General features: G+C 39.7%; 1 protein-coding gene across 7 annotated transcripts in view; it reads left to right on the forward strand.

Annotated features, from left to right (window-relative positions):
• The first annotated feature begins 9,170 nt into the window (after positions 1 to 9,170).
• MAPK8 (mitogen-activated protein kinase 8) overlaps positions 9,171 to 26,789 on the forward strand; it is a 49,890-nt gene continuing 32,271 nt past the window's right edge. For all 7 annotated transcript variants that reach the window (XM_049810063.1, XM_049810066.1, XM_049810067.1 and 4 more), the window contains exon 1: positions 9,171 to 9,274. The gene's annotated coding sequence lies outside the window, so the exon portion shown is untranslated. The remainder of the gene's footprint in view (positions 9,275 to 26,789) is intronic.

A 26,789-nucleotide genomic window follows, 5' to 3' on the forward strand; every position in this document is an offset into this window, starting at 1 on the left:
TAAATCTGATCTGAAGGGCAGTCTGCCAGGAATGCAGGCAGGAATAAAATTAGGTAGAAAAGTCTCACATCTGAGATGTCTCAAACAGAACATTTTGGAATCAGCAAACCATTTACTGATAAATCTTAACAACTGTGCAATAAAGACTATTTGTTGACCCTTTGTCTGTGATCACTGGGACTGATACTGCTCTTCATTTTTTGGATTCACAGATCCAAATACCAACAGATCAGCAAAAGGCTGTTGATGATAAAAGAAAATCTGAGCATTGATGCACCTTGGGATGTATTCAGCCTGATTGTCCAATACAGTCATGCTAGCATGAGAAACGCAACACAGAAGTTTGTGGCTGTTCCTTCCCCAGGTAATGAGTGGGGAGGAGATAGGAAGTTATTTATAGTGGTCCATTTGTAGCTACCAGATTTGATTTAAGTAGATGTGTGTATAAAGCAGTTTGTGGAGTTAATAGGGTGTGTGGCTTGTTGAATCATTTTGCTAGAAATAATGTGTTGTGTGAATATGCTCCCATTAAATCAGGTAGAAATGTTGATTTGATTAACTAATCAAAGTTCCTAAATACTTTATGCTCTATTGCTTTAAGAAAAGACTCAATCATTCTTCTCATGAACACACGGGCTCAATGCAAACTTGTGGTAGTTCTGTTGGTGTAAGCAATGGTTCCAGATTTGTGAAATCAAATCCTCACTCATGGTTCTTTCTCTGTTCTGAATAGTCATTGAAAACAGCCACTTTAGAAAATTATTCACATCATATTGGTCTGAACCGAAGTAGCATTTTAGACTCATAAACTCAAAACAGACAGTATAAGAGCTTCACTTGCATTCGTTCTATTCACCTATTGAATCCTTCCCGTGTACAGATGACATGTTTGTAATTGTCAAAAAGTTTATGTAACTAGATCACTATGAAGGTTAACAAGATGAAAGACTATTTATCCCAGTGAAGGAACTGCTGGATGGAGGCTTAGGATCTCCCTTATGTTCTGTCCAGCTTTCTGAGAACTGGCAATGGTTAGAATCCAATTATTCTCTGACATTAATGCCTTTTCATCCCACAGGAGCTGAAGTGTGGGAAGCTCTTAAAGTTTACATAAAGGTGAGGATTACTATTTACTTCTCAGCTGAGAGTGGTACAAGCAGGCTGTCAAGACTACAACCACATATCAGGCATGGGGTTTCTGTTAAACGGAGAAGACTCACAGTGCTTCTGTTAACTTTTAAATGTTTTTAGTTCAGAGTCCTGTGGAGTGGATCATAAACTGCTTGAGCTATCAGAGCTAAATGGAGATTGCTTGAGCTTTCAGAAAAAACAGGGAATCTCCCTTTTTGTTTGAGGTCTGCTCAAGTAATGTAACGGGACCTAAACACTTCTGATAGTCAACTTCCAAGCATCATCGCTATGCCCAGTATACACACAAATTAAAGTTTTATTTCCATAATGGTTTCTAAGCAGATTGGAATTGGTCCAGTCATCTATATTTAGCTTAGCAAAGTAATAAGTCTATGCTCTTGTTCTGGTCTTTGCTGTCAGGGGTATTTCACAGCACTATCTTCTTGAGAATCACATCTGATTTGTATAGCCCTGATCTCAATTTTGAAGAAAAAGAGAAGAGGCCAATATGTAAGCAAGATGTAAAGAAAGGATCAATGTAATGAAATTAATTTCAAATTAATAGCTGAACAAACATATCCGAACAGCCTATTTCCTGTTAAGCAATAATTCCTAAGTTAATTAAGAAAACCCAACAAACTAACTGAGAGTGCAGGTGTTTTGGGGCTTGTTTTTAAGTTTGTGTTTGAAGGGGGCAGGAAGGCAGCATAACTTACCTGCCACTCACGACAGTAACCGGTTTCCCTTAAGAACAATAGATGGCAAAGGCTGGATCAAACCCCTGGGAGTTCCTAAATCTTTAGAAAGTTCTATGAATGGGTGAGACCCAATTAAAATACCATTTTTAATACAATCTGTTTAATTTGCTTTTGCTTCTTACACTGCTTTTGAGATGTGATGTGAGGCAATAAAACATGAGGGGACAAGTAGCTCATGTTTGTGATACCTGATTGCAGATCTGCTGATCCCATAAGTAATTCAATGAGAGGCAGTATTCCTATGATACATCCTCCAATGCATCTTTCTAGGACACAGGAAGAGAAGGTGTGAAGCAAGTAATTAATGATATAAGGTACAAACTGGCACTGTTTAATGCCAAATGCTCTGAGACATAATGGAGTTACTCTCTAAATAAGAATTGTAACTTCAGGCCATTAGTCTTAAGAAAGAAAGAGTGAAACTTCTTTAACGGTTTCTGGAATATGGTGATGGAATTCCATGTGTACACTCCATGTATAGTTTCATTAAAAATAGCCATTTTACCCAACAATGGGTTGGGTTATAAGCAAAAAAAATCTCTTTTCTCTCTTGGAAAAGAGATTTTATATTTGGTTTGCTCTTGGCCACCACAATGAAACCGGAATACATTCAGATTTATTTGTGTATATCAGATTAATTACTTTGCTTATGGAGTAAAAATAATTTTTCTCTACAACAGGTGAAGTGATCAAAATATATCTTCATTTCAAAACCCTAAAAGGAGTGTACATAAGTGGTCACAAGGTAGTTATTCCACAATGCAGAGATGTGTGCAGGCAGCAAACTAGCACAAAGAGGTACAGTTTCACCCCAGGGGAATAATTTGCTATTGCAGTTATCCTCCTTATTCTGCCTAGTGTAGTTTGCTTAGTGCTAAGTCATGGTATTGTGCAGTATAGTCACAACACACACTATTATCTTCAAAATGCTCGGGTCAGTTCATAATAAAATACCGACTCAGAAGAGATAAAGCTAAGTTGTCTATATTCCTTGACTTGCCATTTAGCTCACAGTCCCCACATTTAGTTGTTTTTCAAAACTACATTCAGAAGTTACTACATTTTGAATTGGGATCATCATATGGAATGCTAGATGCAACTAGCATTTAGACAGGGTGTCAGATAATTGGTGTTGACCAATTTCATTTGAAATGCAGTCATTTTCTAGCTCTTTTCAGAGATAATGTATGACATTATCTAACATGGGAGAGGTGTTAGCACTTCAGAGTTGAAATTAAAAAACTCTGACAACAATTGATGCACTTCTGATAAGTCTTTTTTTTTTTTTTTTTAACCAGAAAGATGCATTGAGCAAGTTCAGGGCTGAAGAACATTGAATATTGGCTGGAGAGAATGTAATTGAAAGTTTGCCTTCAGTATCCCCTGAGTTCAGCGCCAGAGTTGTCAGTGCTATTGTTAAGTGCAAGGTCACTAAATTTTGGTCAACTTTGAATAGTCCCATGTAACAGAAACCATGAACGGAGGATGATACAAGGGCTTTTCCAACTATGAACACCCTATAATGACAAAGGAGAAACAGCTGATATAAAAGTCTCTATGGCCTTGTTCTGAATCCTGGAAATGCCTTTTACCCTGGAATTATTCTTAGAAAGCCAAATACAAAGTCTTCATTGATAAGGGTGCAGGAAAGGAGATCAGGCTCATCAGTATGTAATTTAGAAAGACAGGAGGGTGGTACAGATATAAGTTAGGAGTATGTTTGGCAGGCTGCTGAACTAAACCCCACAGCTGAAAAGCTGCACACATTTACAATCAATCTTTCCCCAGTAAGGAAACCACAACAACTTGGTTGTAACTTAGGTAGACTATATTGCCACAATCCAGCCCAGTGAACCCACCGTCTAATGTTGTCCTCAGATAATGCCAAACCCCAAGAACTTTTCCTGAATTTGCCCATGCGAAATTTCAGTTGAGTAGTAGTATAAAGAACACCGTATGCTGTATTAATATCAGTGTATAGAAATATGAGGCATGTGATACCATAAACATGGTTTTCTAATAGTTAAACTACACTTCTTTTCACAATTTTCAGTTGGCTGAGTATGTCTAATGATTGTACATACTTTGATGCCTATTACTCAGTATACCTATTAATATAAATTGCCTGTACATGGAATTATGGCAGCTCAGAAAGAACTTTGTGGGATCAGCAAAGAAGGGGTTAATTGTATTAATGACATTTCAGACAACACAGTTCCTTGACTCCACATACAGAAATGTCGTTTTTACCGAGCTTCAGTATCCCTTAGCCATGACCATGGGCCTACCTTCATGTTCACATTTATAACCTGTCGCATGGTGCCCCATGGTGGCTGCTTGCCTTCTGTTACATTTGCTCAAGCCAGCAAGTGCTCAGTTCATTTTGTTACTACTAAAAGAAATTTTTACCCCACTTCATGATTATTTGCTAATAGTCAGAATGCAAGTGCAAAACATTTGGCAATTACTGACTGTTTCTAGTTCCATTCAAAGAGGGAATATAGGTCCCTCCAGCTAGTTACTTGAAGTTGGTTTCATACTGCTTTTCAAGACATAATTAAATAAACCCCCCTAGCTGTTACAATGTTTCTTTTATTAAGTTCTTTATCTATTTCATTATTAAAATGAAACATTTTAACATCAGATGCATTTATCAACAATTAGAATGTGTGATTCTTGTTTCATTTTTCTTTGTACACTTTTTTAGGCTGTAACATGTCAATTAATTTGGGTTTTGGTTGTAATTAGTTTCTAGCAAATTTTCATTTCACTTTGTTATGTGAAATGCAGCTTCTGTGCCACAATCAATGGTAAAAAAATGTTTAAGAAAAAATATTATTACCAAACTGCTTTGTTTATTTCACATAAACATTTATATTACTTCTGGAATTTTCTAAAATGTTTCAAAGCCTGTGTTTTCTTTCCACATATATCTCCCTTAGCAAACAATATTTATCAATCTGTTTTCATAAGAGGACGTGGATGTTGATCCTGGCTGTGACTTAATCAAGCTCTAGTGTGGAAAATCTGGGTACAATTCCTGATGATCTCTTCTTGATGAAATAATTAGTGAGGTGAGAAGAGGGTTTGTTAATTTGGTTAATTTCCAGAAGGCGGCTTTCATTGCTGCAAGGTACCTAGGTGCCTATGTGATGATGATACATAAACATCTAAAATAAATAAGTGATAGAGTTCCAGTGGCTGCATGTTTGCACAGGTGGCTCAGCCTGAGAAGTCCCATGAAATTCCATTTTTGGCAATGCAATCTATTTAAGACTGCTTAAGGAAAGGAAGATAAGATGGTCCATTCTTGCAAAGAAATATTTTTAAGTACATAACTAAAAAGATTTTAAAAAAATCAGTACACGCAGTTCTTTGTTTGTCTAAATGTTGATATCTTGTAGTTACAACACATGCCTAGAATATCTTGTTTCTATTTTCAGCTTGTCTAAAAATGACTGCAGGCATAATCAGATATTTACTTGAAAAACTGCTATTGTGGTTTAAGCAGTTACCACCTTGTATCTGTTCACTGCAGTGCCACCCAGCTGAAGTGTATTGAGTTACTATATGTATTATGCTAATCCATTTCGGTGCAAAAGTAAATCATTACTCTTTACTGTGGATGTTTTGTGGGCAAAAATGACTACTCCATATATCTTTGGGCCTGTTATTTTATGTTATAGTTTCTAATTTTTGACATTTTGATTTTTGTGCATCAAAATTTGGGTCAGAAACTCAGATCTGTTGCCTTGACTCCAAAGATTTCAGCCTGAATGGTTTGCTTTGCAGTTTATAAACATCAATATGTTAAAACCATGTTTACCACCAAGAGTGTGGTAATTGATAAGAACTTGATGAAAACATTAAAAATGACAAAACTACATTTTTAGTGTAATTTCATGACTGCTGAATGCAGACGTTTTAATGTGATGCTCATAAACATATTTGTATACCAATGTACGGGAGTGAGAAAGCTTGCAGTATTTTGACATAATTCAGATTTTACTGGCACTTTTTAATCAAAATATTTATTAAACACTCAACAACTGCTTATTTTAAAGCAGCAGTCCAAATCCAAGACTAATGCTACATGGACACTGAAACTGAGGAGGTAAGAGAATGATGATTAACAATTATGCGTAAGCAGAGGATGATTTTCATGCTCCAGCTTGTTCATGAACTTAATTTTGGAGCTTCTATTATTAAATAAAACTGATAATCAGATTCTCCTTATGTATAAAATTCCATGTTTATTTTGGAGAGGAAAATTCAAGTTCTGAGGTTGGTAATTCCCATTATTTTGCCAAACAGACCCTTAGCAGCTTTCAGACTTTCTCATGGGCCACCATGCACCTTTATTGTCAAACCTGTCACCGAAAATCCTGTTGAGTTATGTTGTTCTGTGGCCTCAGCAGGGCCACACTCTGAGAACCCTTACTGCAAAGACCTTGGCCCCTGCCAGGTAGCCACGCTTCCTTGTGCATTCTTCTCTCTTCTTATTGTTCTGCAAAACTTTTTTCCCCTTCTGCTACTGATCCTCTATGAACAAATATGAATCTCCTGTATATTTGCCAATATGTTCTGTTGTAATGCATCCATACTCTTGCTCTCCACTGTATTCTTCTAATCTTTTAAGAGGTCCAGAGAAAAATGCTGGTTTTGCTGAAGTTTGTTGCAAAATACCTGTTGACTTTCATGAATATCAGGACTTTAGTTTTGTATTTTCTTGGATATCAGTCAGGACAATCCAAAAAACAGTTTCCACCTGGACATATGCAATATATGAGTATAGCCGTCATGCTTGTAAGAAAATACTTCTGCAAAGCAGTTTCAAAACCAACACTATAGTGGTGCTCAATGACATTCTCAAAGTTTTATTTTCTTAAATAAGCACTTGGTTTTGAAAAATTGATTATACACACAGTCAAAGAAACCGTTGTCCTTACTTACAGAGGTATTATTTCAATGTCTTGTAAATTTTGCATAGTGTACAGGAACTTTACGTCATATCTATCATATTATCTTTAGTTTTTTAAACCATTATACTGGTAAGTAGCAAAGTAATGGTATGAAATTCTTTTCTTCCTTTCAGTTTTCCTTTATAGAATCTTTACGTATTTTGGAGCCCCTGTTAAAATATATAATGCCCCTTCATCATGCTTTGCAACACCACCAATCTGATCTTTTTGTGTAATTTCTGCATCATTATTTCTGTTGCTTATCTGTTGGTCAACATGCAAGATGGCAATAGATGCTGATGGCATACAAGGTTGTGAGGACTAGTTTTAAAAAGTCACTTTGAAATACATCTTTGTTTAAAAGTGACCACTTTGTAAACTATAAAATTTTAATGAGAATTTGATTATGCCCTGAAAAAGAAACGTGACAAATCTGGATCCTAAGCAAAACACCATTTTATACTTTAAAGGGACTGTTGTCCTTCTTCACTTGCAAATCTCAGTGCAGTTTTACTTCAAATGGGGTGATCAGGAACAACAACTCTCCTCAAAAGTTTTAAGAGTAACATCAGTGATCTGTAAAGCCACGGGTCTTGTTGCAAATAACTGAACTGGCTGAACATGATGTCACCCCACCTGTTTCTTGCTGTGCAGAGGAGACCTGAGGTTAACACTGGGGGCCTATTTGCCAGTAGAAACATCTGAAGGTGCCATGACGTGCATCAGCCAAAATCAGCAGGGCTAGTTTAATCTGCTGGTGAAGATAAATAAGACCTACCCAGATTAAATTTTGCCTGCAGTGTATTTTGGGGATTCATATCACCCCTTCTGCCAGCTGAGCTTTGCCTTTGGCATACATAAACATGGAAGGGAATGCAATATCTAGCTGTAATGTAACATATTGCAGCAAGATAAAGCCTCAAAGCTAAAAACTGGCTAATTCAGTTCTGGGGCTGTCCCATGGAAACGATCAGAGGTGAGGTGGGAGGTATGTCTTAGAAATACACTAAAGCCCGGTGGCATCTCAAGAGGACTGGGGATGGAGTCTGAGCAATAATTGTGGTTTGGTTTTTTTGTATAGATATAAAGGAAGCATCATAGATATAAAGGAAGCATCTGTGGGGATCTGCAAAAGAACCACTTCTAACACAGGGACTGAAAATGGGCTTGCTTAAATTGAGAATTTTAAGGGCAGAGAGTGCAGAGATCTCACTAAAATGGGCATATGAGTAGTATATGGACAGCTTTATGGAAGTGAAGCTTTAAAGACCAAGGTAGTGGGCAAAACTGGGATATTCTGAAACACCACCTTTACTACGTAAAAATCCATGCTTACTACAGATGGATAAAAGCTGCTAGCAGCAAGAAACTCAATATAATCTTTGGCATCTTAAAAGATGTGGCATAGGCCATGCAAATGTTTGACAATGAATTAAATGTGACAAGTCCGTTTTCATAGAGCCCCGTGCCTAACTGGCAGATTTTAAATATTTTTTAATACTGCTCGTAAGGCCTTTTTTTACTACTGTGTAGTAAAAATATACAAAGGCTTGCTTGAACCATATTGACATGATGGCTTCAAGGCGCTGAGGGACCTCCTTTCGTCTCTACGCAGGGACATTCCTGGGGGAAAAAAAATTTAAAAAAGACAATGATATACCAAACAAAATACTGAAAAATCAAGGAAAGAGTACTCATGTCAGGTGCCAAGAGCCACAGGCAACGGTAATGAACAACTCGAAATCCCACAAAGAGGCACTGAGGATTTAGAGGAACGCAGGTGCCAGAATAGATACCGAAGAAGAAAACGTTACAACACTCCAGACACCCGATAATGAGATAAAGCGCTGCCACGCCAGGCATGCAACGGGAAGCCTGGAGCTGCCAAGGCCGTGGAAGACGTCTGGAAGCAGCCGAAAAACCGATGCCAGAGCGCGGCGGCTGGGTGCCAAAGCACCGGCGGAGAGCACGAAGGCACAGACCTGAAAAATGCCAATTTTCCATGAAAGCCCCAGCAGGAAGGGAGGCCTAGCGGAGGGGCGTAATTCAGGAAAGGAACGGCTCCAGGGGAAGGGGTGCGCAGGAGCCAGGGCGATGCTGCTGCTGCCAGGCGGGGCTGCGCGGGCCCGCCGGCAGCCGGGGCCCCGCAGCCTCGGCGGGGACCGCGTCGGGGCCGGCAGGGAGGGACCCGCCACGGCGGCGGCGCCGGGGCCCTCGGGCGAGAGGCCAGGCTGCGGTGAAGGGCAGGGCTGGCGCGGGGCCGAGGGCAGCGGGCGGGGCAGCGGCGGCGCGGGGGCCGGTCCGGGGCGGGGCGAGCGGCGGGGGCGGGCAGCCGCAGCCGCGGCGGGCGGAGCGCGGTGCGTGTGCGCGGCCCGGCCCCGGCTCATTACTCAGCGGCCGAGCAAGAGGCGGCGGCGGGAGGCGGTGAGCGCGGCGCCCGGGGGCCGCGGCCCCGGCCCCGGCCCCGGCCCGGCCTCGCTGGAGTGGCGGGCGGCGGGGGGAGTGGGGAGCGGCGCCGAGCGGCGCGGGGTACGGCGCGGCGCGGGGTACGGCGCGGCGCGCTACGCGGGCGAGCGGCCGCGCCGCGGGGGCCGGGCCCCTGCCCGGGCGCTTTGTTTATGTTTCGACGGGGCAGCGGGCCGGGAGGGAGCCGGAGGCGGCCCGTGCCCTTGCCCTTGCCCGGAGGCGGTGCGGGGCTCTCCGGTCCGGCGACCTTCCGTGTCTGCTCGGCGCCGGGGGGGTCTCGGTGGATAATGGCGGGGGCCTCTTTGTTGGTGTGGCAGGAGGGGCAGCAGGCTGGGCGCGGGGCTCCTCCTCCTCCTCCTGGGAGCGGGGGCACCCGGGGCAGGCCGGGCTCCCGCTCGGCCTTCGGGGGAGGAAGGGTCTGCGGTCGAGGAGGTGGGAATGCAGCCCCGGGAACGAGCGAGCGAGCCGCCTGGGTGGTCAACTTCCATGACCTTGCTCTTAAAAATGCCTCTTAAAGCAAACAGTACTCCTCTGGGATCGTGCAACTGCTCCAGATCTAGGGGCTTGGGGAAGCCCGGCAGTGCCTTTGATTCTTTTGCCTTTTAATTCGTATGTTTCTTGAAAAAGGAGCGAGCTGTCTCTTTGCAGAATTCCTTTGGCTCTTTGGTTTCTCTGTGTCGTTAACAGCATCCAGTTTTACTCCCAAAGCCTGTTTCTTTATGCCTTTCTGTCTGGAGCGGTTCCATCAGTGAATTTTGACCTGATGCACTGCTAATAACCTACAAATACAAATCCCACTTGATTAGTTATTCTCCCCCCCCCCCCCCCCCCCCCCAATAATGGTTTTGAGCATATAGCGTGTTTTTGAATTTCAGTGTTGTACAGAACAGACTTGCTGAAGCCTTTCAGACAATTGAAAAATCCTACACGCTTTGGCCTATCTGATAATAGAAACACAAAGGGTGTTATGCTCGTTCGGGGAAGGAAAGTATTACTTGCCTTCGGGCATGTGCATGTGGAATTGAGCAAGTTTACTCCTTGCAGCTGGATTTTCCTTACAGGTGTGGAGACTTCTAACCAGTGATGGTCTCGCAGGTCACATGAGACCTGGTCTCACTTCTAGAGATGCCAACAAATGCACTTCTAGGGCAGAATGGTATATGACATGCATCTTTATGTGTTTGCAGGTATATCAGTATATTAAATAACTTGGAGATGGTTTAAACTCTAACATGAAGAGAAACTGGGCCAAACCTTAGTTAAGGATACTGTCAAAGTGAGTTCACTGACTTAATTGAGCATTCCTTGTATATAATGGAGGTAAACTCTTAATTCTTCTGCTAGTAGTTAAGAAAAATAGATACTGAATTTCAAATCGTCCCTTCCTTTGATCTCAGTCTGTGGGGGCAGCCATCTTGTCTTTTTTCCCCACTTGTTTCAAAGATGTGTAACATTGACTAGTTTGAGGGTGCGATGCAGGTATGGAGTTCTGTGGAACGTGTGATGCCAGTGCAGGGACCGGACAAATTGCAGACTGCCTGTCAGATCTTGACAGTTTTCAGGGCCAGCTGGGCAAAAGGATGATAGGAGAAGGGGGAGAGAAACATCAGCTGAACAAGACTAATCCAGAGTTGCAGAGGGTATATGAAGCTTTGTCATCACCCTGAAAAAGGAATTTTGGCGGTGTCTTCGAGTGCAGAAGTTCACAAGCTTTTTGGACCATTGTCTCGTATGAGTATTCAAGGTAATCTTGTGGGCTACCATATACTCTGTGGAGACGTTGGAAACGTTAGTAAGATGATCTAATATGGTTCAGAGTCCTGTAGTTTTGGACTGCTTGTTCTAGGCAGAAGTAGAGTTGCCTTTTGTGTGTGTTTTTTGTGTTTTAACTTTTAACCCTGTTCTTTAGGGACCAAGGCCTTTGCTGGCTTTACAGATGTGTAGGTATAACCTCCTTTGCAAAGGCTTTAGGTAAACTTGTTATATTGGTGAATTGTTGTGCAAATATTAGGCAATAAGCAAGTGTTTGGAGATTTTAACAACAGAATTTATTTTCTGCCTTCTACTTACCCGAGATGAATTGAAGTGTGTATTTCATGTTTTGTTTGTTTTTTTTAAACCATGAGCTAATGGGATAGTATTTGAGTTTATAATGCTACCTGTTTATTTGTTCACTGTATATGTTTTTAGTTTCTTTTTCATCCTTCCTCAACTGCCTAAATTGTTTGAATGCTTATTTTTTAAAAGATGAATGGGAAGTACATGCTTAGCTCCTTATTTCTGAGGATTGATTCAGTATTCTGGACAAATACAAATGTCCTTCTTGGTAGTCTGCTGCAAAGTATGGTATGCTATTTCTTAAACTTCCCAGTCATCTGCCTTGGCGGGGGGTGGGGGGAAGTGCTCTGTGTGTATATAGCTTTACTATATATTTTTAATATATATAATTTTCATTGCTGTATCACTTTGGAAATTAGACAACCTGGGATCAAAGTCAGATTATTTAAATAAAGGCTAAATGTATTTTATTGCTGTAAATGTTTCCTTTATAAAACCCCTTAGTCCTTAATTCAAAACCTGCAGAAACAGGCTTCTGTTTATGTTATGGAAGGATCTCTTGGATTTTGAAGGCTCTTTAAAAATCTAGTTGAGGCTACTTTATGTTGTTTGCCTGCTGTGAAATTCACCACAGTTTGGACATGGATTCTGAAAACCAATTTTTACTTTAAGAATCTGAGCATCTAGTTTTCAAGTCTTTCAGGAATCCCTGTGTTTAAATGGAGATGGAAATTGTCTTTAAATTTGATAAAGGGCCTTTCTGGCTATCCTTATGAAAAGATGAGCTATATTTAAAGAGGCATTCATTGCTCCATTACAAGGTATATTTATATGAAAATACAGCAATAGTTGCTTTTATTTGCGTACGTACTTTTTGACAGTGACTATAGTGTCAGTGAGAGATACTTGGTTGATAAAGTCCTTGAGTTTTCAGGGCAACTGAGTTTATATTTCTGTAATGTCACACCATAGTTTTGTGTTCAGTGGCTACCTTGCTTGCCTGCTTTTCCTTCTTGCCAGTTGCTGTGTGGCAAAATAGATCAAGGAGCTAACTGATCCAGCTGAAAATCTTCCTCTTGGACTATTTTTCAGCCTGATTAATTCCCTTGTGTCTGAACAAACAGCTATGCCATTGCAAGGTTGGAAGACAAGGAGACTGCTTAGGTGGGGATTGCTATCAGTCATGCATATGCACAAAGGTATCCACAGACCAAGTAGTGGTTGCTGAAAGACTAAAGTGATGGAAGTGGGCAGACCTCTTTTATCTTGAGAAGTGCTTGTTTAAAAATCTGTTTGCAGACTTGGTCTTCTGCTGCTGTTACTGAAAAGCATTCTGAACAAGATGTTTAGTTTGGTTTCTTGAATGCACTGTAGAGCCCAAAATGAATTGGGGATGAGTACCCATTTGTTAATGAATGTTGGTGTAGAAGTTTTGAGTCTAACTTCGTGTGGATGGACATCCTCTTCCAAACCTAGCTGTATTAATCATTTCAGAGCATATGTGTAGTATCAATGGTGGCCATTAAATGAAACATTCTGGAAGCTTTTGGACTGAGTCAGGGCAGTGAGGCAGAAGATGCATCCTCACAGTGCTGCTAACTATGTTTTCCACTTTCTTTAAATACTGTGTTTGTGAAGAAGAAAATGTTAACTATTTTAAGACTACATTTTATATGTAAGAATGCCAGTGCTGGTTTATCTCTTGTGGCGCTTCACAAATACGTAGCATTTATCTTTTAGGTTATTTTGCTTGGTACGGGCAGCTTTTAATTCAGTGTTCAAAACTTTCTTTACTATAGCTTTTCCTAGCTTATTATTTCTCAGTAATACATGAAGTCTTCAGAAGAAAGAGCTTGAAATACCCTACTCTTTTTCTGTCCCAATTCTTAGTCAAAATATGGGACTGCAGATGTAGGTCACCGAGTAGCTTCCCAAGTTGTTTGTATTTACCAGATACTTAGTGGAATTTTATTAGTTCTGTTCATCTGTATGAGTTAGTCCTGTGGCAAAACTGTAGCCTTCTTACTGAATGGTGATATTTTTAAGAAATGTGTTGTCTTAGAAGAATTTGAAGGTGATGTTGAGAAATTCATGATGACATGGTGATGGGTGGAATAAGTTGCCAGTACATTGACTTGTAATTTTTGGGAAGTAAATAGCAGTAAGTGTAGGTATGCATGATATAACCTTTACTTAAGGGGAATTAATACTTGAATTTGAAGAATTAAGTCACAGAAAGCAAAATCAAAACCAACTAGAATTGCTAGATACTTTTAAAATGTAACTTAAGATTTCCTTGATGTAAACTTTGTATGAGCTCAAGGAACACACCAAGCACATGGTAGTGGGCCTCCTTTTGTGAGCTGGAAGACCCTTTCATTCTGTGTAGCATAAGGAACACTCCAGCTTATCATACAGCCAACGGTGGATAGCAGTTTGCTTCTGCTATAGATTTTTACAAAGCCTATGGGTGAGAACTCCTCCAAGAGACTGGAGCTGACTGCATCAAATTGTGAGAAAGATCTGTTACTGATGTTGGATCAGATCAGCGTGGAGAACTGCCCAACCAGCTGTTAATATAGTACTGTTACCTTGGCTGTTATTTATTTTGTAAAATATTTTTGTAAGGTTTTCTAAGGCCTGCATTTTTCTTGATATGAGATAATGATCTTGGAGTACCAAGCTTGTAGCTAATAGCAAAACATTTCTTCTTAACTTTAGATGCTTTTTTTTCTTTAAGTGATTAAAAACTAATCCTTGGTTCTTTTTCTGTCCAAATTGATTGCCCGTAAGCTTGATACTAAAATAAACCTGATAGTTGTTGCCCATATTGTCACTTTTATTGTTGAATAAATGCTGCTTGATATGTGAACAGACGGGATGCTTATTAATGACTCAGTTGGATATTGTAGACTAATGCTAAAATGGTGACTGGCAGAAAATATACTTTAACTGCGTGGTCATTTGTGTTGCAAACAAAGCAAATACTGTATATGTGCTCATGTGTGTACACTTAAACAAAAAGGGCAAACATTAATTCTACAGTGCTGCTGGAAAGCCTATTCACTGTATATTCACTGTAATTATAGATTATGAGTATTTAAAAAAAAAAAGAAACCAAATAAAAAACCAACTCTGACAACTTCCCATTAGTTAATTCTATTGGCATTATACCAAGCTCTTTTTTCCACTGTAGATCTTAAAAGCATGCAGGAAAATGTCTGAACCCAATATTTACTCTTTTAACTACAAACTGGCTAAAATGTGTGGTCCCATCATTGTTTGAAGAGACACAGACTACATTTACCTTGTACCTTAGTCTGCTGAACAAAACCTGACAGTCTCTAGTCTGGTGTTTTGACTGTTGTGAAATAAGAAGAATGAATGTTAGGTATCATGTTTCTCATTATGATCTCAAAGTCATAGAAATGCCCAGCCCTGTAAGAGTGCGTGTCTGCATGCATGTAGGTGCATAAAATGAAAGTGATTCTTCTGCTGTCAGTTGCAACTCTTGCAGAAGAGGACCCGGCACTCCTGATGAATGAGAAGCTGACCACGAGTCAGCAGTGTGCGCCTGTAGCCCTCAAGGCTAATTACTTACTGGGCCGCATTAGAAAGCATGGCTAGCAGGTACAGGGAAGGAACTGTTCCCATCCGGGGGGTGGCTGTGAAGCTCCAGCTGCAGTGCTGCCCAGTAGGTCACACATGTATGCACCCTGTGTGAGAGAGGCAAACTGGAGGGAGTCCAGCACTGGGTTGCTCAGATGATAGGGGGTTGGAGCACCTGAGGGTGGAGGAGGGAATGGGTTCGCAACCTGAGGAAGAGAAGGCTAAGGGAGAATGTAATTGCTGTAGTTAACCATCTTTAAGCAAGGGCTTATAGAGATGATGGAGCCACTTTCCCCTCAGAAGTAAACAGTGAAAAGATGAGTCAATGGTCACAAGGCATAAGAATAGAAATTTTGGTAGCATGTGAAGGGAATGTCTTGATGCATGGGAGTGGGTGAGTGCTGCACCAAGACCCTGGAGGGGCCACAGAATCTCCCTCTATGGAGACTTTCAACTGGACAAGGTAGAGAGTAGCCTGATGTAAATACAAGTTCGAAGTTCGACCTGTTTTGAGCAGGTAGATGATCTCCAGAGGTTGCTTTCAGGCCATATTATGATTCTACTGTTTATAGATTTTTGAAATTTTATTTTCAAATTAGCTTGAGGAAGTTGGCAAAACAAAGGCATGTTGATGTAGATAAGCAAGGCTGCTCAGAACTGTGTTAGAAGTTGTGGATGGAGAAGTAACGAGATGTGATAAGCATCTTCATTCAAGTCTGCTGGTGGCAATACTGGCATTTTCCTACCCTCCATTGAACTTTCCAGCTGACTAGGCCAAAAGCGCTTGCAGGCTAGCATAAAGGACAAAAAAAGGGTATGGTACCTGTCGTGCCTGTGATCACTGTGATGAACCAAAAAACCTATCTCCAGAGGAACAGCCTGCAGCAAGCAGTACGGTAGCCAGCTGAAGTTTGTCCAGGTCTCGCTTTCTGTAGTGGAGGAGCATGTTGGCGGCTGCTCTGCAAGGCTTTGATCTTCTGCTGGGTGGGTGACAGTTCCTTACGCTTAGCTGGAGTGTGATTGCTCCAGGAAGTGGCTTCATGGAGCAAACCAGCTCTGATTTCCAATTGATCACAATACTTAATAACTGCAGAGAGGTGGTGGGACTAATAGCAGCTGGGAGAAAGAAAAAGAACCATGGCAGATCCATACATTTTTCTGTGCTGTTGTCCTTAATGGTTGCGCTGCCTTGAGAAGACAGCATCTGACAGCTCATTTATTTCTGTTAATCCTTACGTGTTTGTCTATTTAGTAAAGTTAACCAGGAATCTTGAGGAAAGGGAGGTGAGCAGAATAGAAAGTTACGACCCAGAGTGACTGTTTTGTATCTTAGCAAAGCAGCTGTCCTGGGGTTTGAACCTGTAGGTAGTTAAATACGTGAATACAGCTAGCTGCACATGTGTGACTAAGAGTTGTCTGGGAAATTTGGTGTTGGGGATGGCACATCCTTGCAAGCCCTAGATATATTCTTTAATAGCTTTAATGCCTAAGATTATGTCAGAGCAAGGTTAACAGTAGTTATGATGCTTACTTGCAGGATCTGGGGTATAAGAGTACAAATGTACTTTTGAGCATGTAATCCTAATTTCAAGTTTTACTATGGAAATGGTAAAAGTGCATACCATGGTTGATGTGCCGATCAGCGTAAATCTTTATAAATTCTTGATTGTTCGTTGTGTGAATGTTTTAGATGGTGAGAAACATCCTGGTCACCTTCACAGTAGGAAGGGTAGTAACATGATATCCTAAAAAGCTTTATTAGAAAGCTATGGGCTAGGTTCATTTGTTTCATTTAGTGCCCAAAGTGAATACTCAGGAGACACACAGTAACAGGAGGGTCCTTGTGCAGGGCAGTGGTTCATTTAATGAGCAGTGATGCCTTCCAACAGCGAGTGACTTTTCATTTGCATGGTTGCTGCAATGCAAAACTCCTTGTTGAACAATAGCTGGGGTTTCTTTGGCTGTTTTTTAAATTGAAGCATTACAAGATTGTTGTGCCACTTATGTGTCGAGATGGGGAAAAAGCCAACAGTTCAGTTTCTAATAAGATTATGTTGCACATAAAAGGATTTCATTAATACTAGCACGGCATTGTGGGGAAATCAGAAAATCTTGATGTGACTAGAGCTGCTTTATTCTCCCCTTTTTTAGTTTATTTGAAATTCTTTCTTCATAGTTTTCTTCAGAAAGTTTCTCATCACAACTCTTCATGTGCATAGCCACTAGCACTAGTGTACGGTGCACAGCAGTGCTTCTGAAGGATTTTTTTGTTCTTGTTTAAAGAATGGGAATTCTCAAACTCTTCCTAGTTTGGGAACTTCTGTCTTAGTAATTTTTTTGCTAGGGCAGAGCACCAGGCACTACTGGAGTCTAAGAGAAATGGGACAACAGAACTGTTGCTGTTAGTAATGAATCCTGTAGATTGGTGTAGTTTCCTACAAAGTAAAGCATTTATTTTAAATGTACTGCCTGCCTTCCCACCCCACTCTCAGTAAATTATTGTGCAAAGTACTGCACTGTGTTACAGGAGGTATCTGTGAAGGAATTGTCAGTGCTGAGGTTCTAATATGTTTTAGAGTTTTTTGTTCCATTCTAAAGCTGTTATTACTGAGGTACTTTATGCCAAATACTTTAGACAGAATTTCATAGCACATTAATCTGCTCGTACTTAACAGATAAATGCATGAATTGGTGAAAGTAGCACATTCATAATTGGATTCTTAAGTTTTTGTAACTAGGATTTAACATTAAAATGTTCTAAGAATTATGCATTTTGTTTTGTGGAACTATTGATGTGATTCTTAAATGTAGTTTTTAAAACATTCTGAAAACTTTTTCTCCCAGCTGTTATGCAACTCCTTGCTTCCTCTAATGGTCTACAGCTATTATCCTATTCATCACTGATATTTAATGAGTATTTTAGGTCACTTGGTATCTTTTGTTTGCTTGTGTCCTTTAAAAGAATTAAAGAATCTTTTGATCCGTTTCTTCTGCTGAAACATTTAGCTTCCATATGCTTCATCTTTCCCTACAAGAAGAGGTTAAAAACCAATCATTTCCTCCTACACCAGAGTAATCCTGGAACGCGATTTCACTTCTAACCTTGCGTAGATGTCACTCAAGTACTGTGAGTCATATTTACTGATTTACTTTGCTGACACTTTGCTTATTTATTCCATATTACAGCTTTGCCAGCTGTCATTGGATGGGTGGAGGACTAGCATATGCAGGCAAACTTTTGTGGTATGGTTAGCATTAACAGTCCCTTAGGTAGTTAGCTGAAACAGTATAGTGCCAATACTCTCTTCTCGTGAATTTCAAGTTAGATTATGGTTAAGCTTTTTCAAGTACCTGAATAAGTTGAATGGGGCATGACATATGATTCTGCACAAAAGGGAAGTGTATAAAGCAATATGGAATAGCATTGCCTTGAATGCAGTAGTCCCAGTTATTTGGCAGGATTATGGTTTAACTGAGATTTTTAACCTGTTTTCTGGGTCCAGCAGCATGCGTTCAGATTGCATTTCTGAGACAGTTTAATTGAGTACTTAAAATGGGACAGCTTTTTGAAGTCTTGCTTCACCGAATTTTCACTGATTTCAGATTTTAAGAACATTGTTTAAAAAACAAAACAAAACTGGAGTGACAAATAATGCCCTGCTATAACCCTGAATATTTTAAGCCTTTTAAAAAATGTTTCCCTTTATTTTCTCCCCATTTACTGTCCTTTTGTATAATCTTTTATTTGAAAAAGGATTAAGGAATTGGAAGATCCTTGCCTTATCCTATTATTTCTGAAAAAGAGTGTTTTGCTAAGAATAGTCTTTTAATCTGCTGTCATAACAGCTTCTTTGCCAAACTGTTGAATTACACAAGTTTTCTTTTGATGGAGCCATTCTGGTTTATGATTTCTGTGGCAAAACTGACCTGCAAAAGAGAGTTGGCAGTGTTACTTCGTATATTGTGATAATAGGATTCATCATGGAACCATCTGTAGTGGAACTTCATGTGACATTACACTGAAGAAACTGCAGAGATCTCTTCTATCAAATGTAGCACAGCAGAGTGTTTGCAGAATGATAATTTTTTTTGTAGATGTAGCACTATTCATTCTGATAACGCTTGTTCTAGAAATATGCTACCTATTAAATCTTTCCGTGATTAATTAAAGTCACAGTTCAGAAGTCCATTAAAAAAAAAAGAGAGGAAAGGTAGGATGAGAATCTTCAGCATTAGAAATGCCAGTTTACAGGCTGTTTAATAGTGTGTGCAGCAGCCTATCTGCCTCTTCATTTACATCCTACTGGCTTGTGAATCTAAAACCTATTTTAAAGAGGAAGGAAGATATTTATCTTAAAGAATATCTGCCAATGGCTAATCACTTAAAAAAAGAATGGTTAAGAATAGAGAAACTCTGCAGTATATTCCATTACGAATACATCATTTCACTGTGCAACCTCATGTGTTGATGTCAGTGTCATATATACCCTTACCACAAAATACAAAACCCTGGAAAACTTACAGTACAGAATACCATATAGTAGCAGAGTGTCATTGTAATAAACTAAATCAGAAGTGATTTATAACTTGGTGAGGATAGGTATGTTAACTAAGTGCTATTGGCCACAGATGGGGACTTTCCAGAGAGGGTGCACTGGTATTGCAGAGCAGCTGTGTTGATTTACTGGTTGTGTTACAGGAACTGACTTGACCATGAGAAGTGCTGGGAGGTTCTACGTGCTGCTGTCTTGTTGCTGATTTGGATAACCAGGGCTGATGTGACTATCACCAAAATCTACTTGTAAGCCTCAGATAAACTTTGGGTGAATCTTAAACTTCATAACTCTTAGTACAGTTTTCAGGATGTTTTAAATGTTTGTATTGGTGGCTCTCTGTAGAGATTGCTTTGTGTTCAGAATATGTACCTTTTTTAAAAATATATTCCAGAAAGGAGGAAATCTGGATAGCACCAAGTGTTTGATATTCACAGATGATGGAGTAGTGTCAGGTTTCATCTGCCCTGCCGAAAACTGGCAGACTTCTCTGCTTCCTTAGAGGAGAGGGAGGTGGCTGAAGGCATGGTGGATAAGCAAGCACAAATTCTCACATCTTTTCTTGGAGCTGATAGCATGCATTCACTTAATGCTTCTTTCTTTCCTTGCCTTCAGGCTACTGGAAGTCTGATTTTTAGACTGTGCTATGTATTTTGACTTCTCAGTCTTCTGTTTTCTGAATCTTAATTTTGTTTTTTACTTCAGCTTCCCATGTTACAAAGTTAGAGCTGCTGGTGTCCATAATGTGTTTTACCTAATTTCCAGGCAGGGCCTAAACCAACAGCCTGTGGACAGTTTTCTTCGGTGACCAGCTGCTTTAGTGACTGTCATAAATGGGAGATAAAACTGAGTAACACTAGAAGTGCTGGAGGTGAGGTCGGTTGTCTGACTGGTTTAGGTAATATGAGTGTGTAGAAGATAAACAGAAACATGCAGTCCTGTGTGGGGTTTTTTCCTGTGCTTTGTGGCGATCTCTTTTTGTCTTTGTGCTGTTAACAGTACCTTAACTCCTCATGAATGAGGACTACTATGTGCTAGTATTTTTTGTAGTGGAAGGGCTGCAGTTTATGGACTGGCTTCATGTGACAGTATTTTAGAGTGTAGAGAAATTGAGGTGCAAGAATAGAAGGTGGATTAAGTGAAATCCCCTCAATAAGACCTTTATTGATACAAACCAGAAAAACATCTGTTTTGAAAAGAGAGTCACTGCAAAACTTATGGCAGTTGTGAATAACTTACTCTGTGTGTGTGTGTGCGTGCTATTTGTTGCTTGGTTCTTCATTTTCCTGCTTGTGCGAGGTATGTGGTGTGTTTATCTGACTGTCAAGAATTTACTTCTCAGCTGAATTTGATTCGATATTAAACAAAACAAATGTTTTAGAAGCAGCAGAAATTATATTGATTGTCTTATTTGGATGTTTTCTAAGAGATGTTTCACGATATGAGAATTCTCTTTAAAAATGTGCGCAGCAGTTTAATACTGATTTTTATATACAGGCTACTCAAAAGTTGTGAATGCAGGTTCAGCATTTGAAGTTGGTGCTGTTGACCCCCGTTCACGAGTAGCATTTTCTTAAACTGCTTTAGAAAACATTGCTCTTTGATACTTGGTCTGCATAAATGCACGCTTTGAGTTTCTGAGGAAAATGTGATGTGGACACATTGGCCTTGCCTTCATTCCAAAGGGAGCAGTGTGTGAAATTGCTGTTGGAGCTTTGGTGGTTCTGTCCATGCCAGCTGGCCAAGCAGTGCTAGGAAATGGTTCAGCTGGAGCAGTGTTTAACAACAGGAATTGGTTTTGTGGCTTTCTACGTGTTTGGATGTGATCTTACACTATCTGTTTCTAGACAAATGCCCATATCTCTGTTGTGCTAGTTATAGTCTTCATTTTGTTGCTGCCAGTCATAGGTCTTTCCTTACTGCTAAACAGCCTCTGAATTGTTAGTTACTTCTGACATTATATCAGACTGTTTGAAGTTACTTGAAACATGGAAGTGGAAAAGCTTAAGTTCCAGTTGCCTAATACAAAAATCACTGAGTGCTGCTCACTTTCTCCAACTTCAGGTTTTCCCAGTTTCAGATTCAGCTGTTAACATTTTGGCACTGATGACTGCAACCTATGACTAATTGCTATTTCTGGCTACCTAGTATTTGAACATAAATTGATGCAGGGAATTCAAGCACTGGTGCATAAAACATAGTGTTGAACATGATCTGTTTGAGCTCATTCCTGGTTTTATTATTAACCTTTTATCGTGGCTTGTGAAACATTTGGGGTGAGGTTCCCAAAAGGACATGCTGCTTTGTGGAAACATCTACTTTTGGCTGAGATGCTATGGTATTGATCAGATAAGTCTGACAGGAGCAGTGCTAGAGAATATGCCAGCTTCAAGTTCCTGCCTGTATAACTAATCCTGCACATATAATCCCTAGGGGGTCCTAGCTTCAGTGACACTGCAGAACGTGTCCTCAGCCTTGGTGAAATCGTGTTGTTCGAGAGAGGACAAGGAACAGCACGGAAATGGAAACCTCAAGGGGCTGGATTTGCTAGCAGCTGCTACTGAAGAGCTCTGCTTGGGAAGGAAGTGTATATATTCCTCTTCCCTGGAGAAATCCTTGACTGGCTGCCAGTAGTAATTCTCCTCTCCCTTTCCTCCCTCCAAAGCAAACAAGGAAGCTCCCATGAGTTAGTGGTACTTGTAGGTTAGGCTGCTTACCTGCTCTCTGCCCCTGTGCTGCAGCTGCTGTCACGGCCCCTCTGTGGGGGTCGTTCACTAACTGAAGTGACTACAAGAAGGAGCAGGTCAGTTTAATTAAGATGAAAAAATGAAACATGCATTTGCTATCCTTATTTGTATATATATTTTTTTTCTTTTTTTTTTTTTTTTCTTTTAGAAACTTCTAGTCTGCCCCTAAGCTGGAAGCTGACTTTCAGTAGGTGTGAAATTTTATGGAAGCATTCTGCCCCCTTCCATAACACACTGGAGTTATTTTTATTCAATGGATAACACAATGTCTGGCTTGGGCATTACAGTTAATAAAAAGTGTAAATATTAGGCTGGGAAAGATTTAAATTGCAGGAAGCTCACTGAAAGTAATAGGGAAAAAAAAAAAGTTGCTGGTTGTGTTTCTATGAAGAAGTTTTCTCCTTTCCCGCCCCTCAAATTCTGCTATAATAGCATTAAAGATAAAAATTCACTCATTTTTGCAAGAGGGAAGAATAGAGGGCTGTGCCTGGGTGTCTGCTAAAGAACTTCACTGAATGACTGAGAAGTTAACTAGTATTTAGCAGCAGCTCTGGAGGTAGCCCTGGTGTCCCCCTAGAAGAGTAGTTCATCCTCAGCATGCTTGGCTTCTGGTCTCCTGCCTCTTCCTCACTGTGCATTTTACAGATGGGGAAAAAAACGGCCAAATCTTCTTCTGTTAATTCAGGCTCCTCTTTGTTGTTCTGTTTGTCTTCATATTATCCTTAGTCAATCTTAAATATATATTTCTGCTTTGATTGCTTTGGTTTTGATTTTTAAAACTGCAGTGTTTCTTCCATAATCCAGAGTTGTAACTGGCAGTGAGAAAGATGCCTGTTTCCAGGGTAGTCCAGGCTGCCTTGACATTTTTAAAGAGATACAGTGGGGATGTGGTTTCTTGCCTAAGTGTGAAGTGCAAGGTCTGGAGTTTGTGAGGATTTGAGGAGCTGCCTGTGCTGTAAGGAAGCACAGGAAAGCCTCTGCTGGAAGCTGGAAATGGGGGAGGTTGGCCCCAAAGCTGGACTTGCTGGAGTATAGGATGCGAGTATTTTTGAGACGGAAAAGGAAATAAGGAATGGATGGTGCATGCTGTTATGTCTGTGGAGAGAAGTGTGGGATTAGAGAGCAGAAGCAACCCAAAGACTGGAGACATGTAGGTGTTGCAAGAAGGTGGCCTGATTTAGAGCATCTGAGAGTACCTCATCTGCAAAAGGTTCTCTGTGAACAATGAAGTGACCGTGTGTACTTAAGCATGTAAAGTCTTAAAAATGCTTAGTTTTCTCCGTTTGAGTTCCTACCTTCAGTCACTACTAATCTGGGTGAAGACTCAAAGCACCTCACGATTCTTGAGGTCCTTTATACTTCTTTTATACTTACATCTGGAGCTGGTGGCTGTAAGAAAGCTCCCTGTATGCGAGGTATTAGGATTATTTGTCTGTTCCAAACAAAACTGGGATTTGGGGAAAGACATTAGTTGTGGAGATTAAAATCAGATTTGTTTTGTGAGTGCCTTGTTCCAGATGTGATAGCAGGTCCTTGGAATGTTCTTGTATAGACAACATGAAATGTTGAATTTAGCAGTTTTAGATTTTACTAAGGGAATTTTTATTGACAACTGGTAAATAAGTATAGACTTTTTATTTACCATGTTAAGAACTTAGAACAAAAAGTTGAATTTTAGATATTTTATGAGTAGCTTACGAAACTATTTTTATGTAAATATTCTTTTGCAAGCAATGTAATTTGTTGATCTTCCTTGTCAAAAGGAAGACATGCTTCGTCCTTTCCTTAGAGCCTTTTCTGCTCCCAACCATCCCACATATAGATTGTGTTGTATTTAATAGTAAAGCCAATGTTCGTTTTAATTTTATGAATGTCTTTATTTTACTTTTCTATAGATGGGAGATGGGTCCCTGTGCAGATTTGAATTGAAATTCAGTATGGAGTGTGGGTGCTGTTGTGCGAGCCTGTGCTGTTTAAGTGGTAGACAGCTCCTTGATACTGACTGGGGCTTCAAGTGATTTTTGGAATACAGAATTAAGTTTTCATTGCAATTGCCTTCAATTAGGTGATCTTTTTATAGGAACTGTAATAAGGTGAATATTGGCCAAGAAAAGGCTGCTGGAGTGCAGAAGGGGGTGGTTTACTTCCTTGCCTGTCCTCCCCTTAGTAGGTTCCTCAGATTACAGTTACTGTCTTAATATTCAGATGAGACGACAGGAATATGAAGAAAGCTATACCTAGTTTTCTAGATGATTAGAAAAAGTCATCATGTGATCTGGCTGGAGCATGAGGTTAGAGCCACTATATGAACTTGTAAACTGCAACATTAAATCACTGGAAAGATTGCATTAGTATTAATGGATTTCATGCATTGTTAATTTAGGACTCTGCGTAGCTGTTTCCTGTACAATGTACCGAGAACAGAGTTAGTTTAACAGAAAGGGCTCTAAGTCTTCCCAAGAGATTTATCAATCTGGCAATGATGTTTGCTGAACCACTGAGGTAATTCTTTGGTACAAACATTCTATATTATAGTCTCTTAAGTTTCATTTTGCTGTTACATACTCAAAAGTGTTTATTTTTCTATACCAAACCTGCCATCTTTTCTGAAATTACCATCTTTAGTGGAGAAAGCTGTCTATTTATTGTTAAATATTCAACAGGTTCTTGGAAATCAAGAAATTGGCTTTGAATTTTCTGTAAAAAATGAGTATTAAAAAGAAAACATGACAGTCCTCAAGTTTAAAAAAAACCAAATGCATCTTAAATCTCTTGTTTTTATGCAAACCAAAGTGACTTACCCTTCTCTGTTTGAACTTGAAAGCAGTAGGCAAGTCATAACATAGAAATCTAAATGTGCCCTTGTTGTGTTTATGCAGGTAACAGCATAATGAAACCACGATTACTTTTGTGAATAATTACGAATAGTTATTATAGTATATATTTTATATATATTTATTATATATTATATAATAGTTATATGAATAGTTCTTAAAGTAACTTCAAGAAACAGAATGTTTTTGTTCTTTCATTTCCTAAATTTGAGCCTTTGAAGCATTTGTTTTATTAAGTATCTGAAAACTGGGCTCTGTTTGCAATATCCATTTAGCAGATGTCCAGAAGCCTTTAAGTATGACAGCTGAAAATTAGACAAGCATTCACAGACATGATGCATACAAATCAGCTTTGTGTATTTTCACAATGAAATTAAATAAAATTCATTCTTGCAAGAGCTTTATATACACTGTGCAGTTGTGCTTTCAGTAGCAATGTGGTATATACTTGAAATACTGTTGGCTTTCTCTAGGTCAACCACAGATTCCTATAGAATATTCATTTCAATAGTGTTAGATCCCCTTCTAAATGGAGTTACTGAATCGACGTTGATAGGTAGCTTATGTCATTGTAATGGTGATTGTATTACTAATTAATATGCTAATGTATGCAATTGTTTTATTTTAAAATTGTCTTTTTCCATTTCTGTATCTCTTAATTGTCATGATTTTCGTCTTTTGTCACCCTGCTTCTGAGCAGCTACTGTAGTAATCTCCTTCCATAATTATAAAGCAGTTTTGCCTAGGAGCCCCCAGTCTTCAGCACATGTAGGTAGATCGCTGTCTTAGCTGGTATTTGTGTTGCACCTAACGCATGTCTTGCCCCAAAGACTGCTGGCTTAGCATCCTAATTTTCTTCTAAGACTAAGCCCATTTATGCTTGCTCTGAGGAAAGGATTGCTTTAGAAACCATGAACATGAAGCCCAAGTCTGATTCCACGCAAAACTTGTAACTAATGATGGTTCTTGCATCCTATGGTTTTTCTCATTTCTTATATTACATTTCTAGCTATTAGGGTATGAAAATACCTTCTCAGCTCTACTTCTTCACTGCAGTAGGAACAAACTGAATATGTATAATTTCTTACATAAAAGGATACTTAGGGTAAGGTATTGTGCGCTGTAGCATGGGATGAATCGTGGATTTTCATTTCATGTTGTCTAGTAAAGGTAGGAAAAAAGCAATTAACGAGCAGTCTTAGAGACTTAGCGGAACGGAGCATATGTTTCTCCACCCTTTAAGTTGGTAGTATTCTAGCCAATTCTATTTCCATGTACCTAGTGGGAAAATTATCTCTTGGGTTCCATTTCTTTGCCTGAAAAGAAGAGACATCTCTCAAATGTATGCTTTTTGTCAGTTTGCAATGCAACCTTTGAAGCTTTCCTGTTAATTGTTACTATCTCTAGTGAGGGAAAAGTGCAGAAGAGGTCATAAAATATTTTGTGCTCTAATGTAAACTGAGAGATCCTTTCTTCCACAAAACCTGTTCCATTTCTGTTCCTCTGTATGCCTGGAATGCATGCATTCAGGTCACTGCGTGAGAGAGGTAACATTATGCATAATTATGTGTTGTTTTTGAAGCGATCTCTAATTTAAAAAGCATAGACTTGGTATCTAGTTGATGTGAAGGCTAGCAGGTGTGATAGCCAAGAAAATATTACTTGATGGTAG

The sequence above is a fragment of the Accipiter gentilis genome, chromosome 9 (genome assembly GCF_929443795.1).
Source record: "Accipiter gentilis chromosome 9, bAccGen1.1, whole genome shotgun sequence".
NCBI lineage: Eukaryota > Metazoa > Chordata > Aves > Accipitriformes > Accipitridae > Astur > Astur gentilis.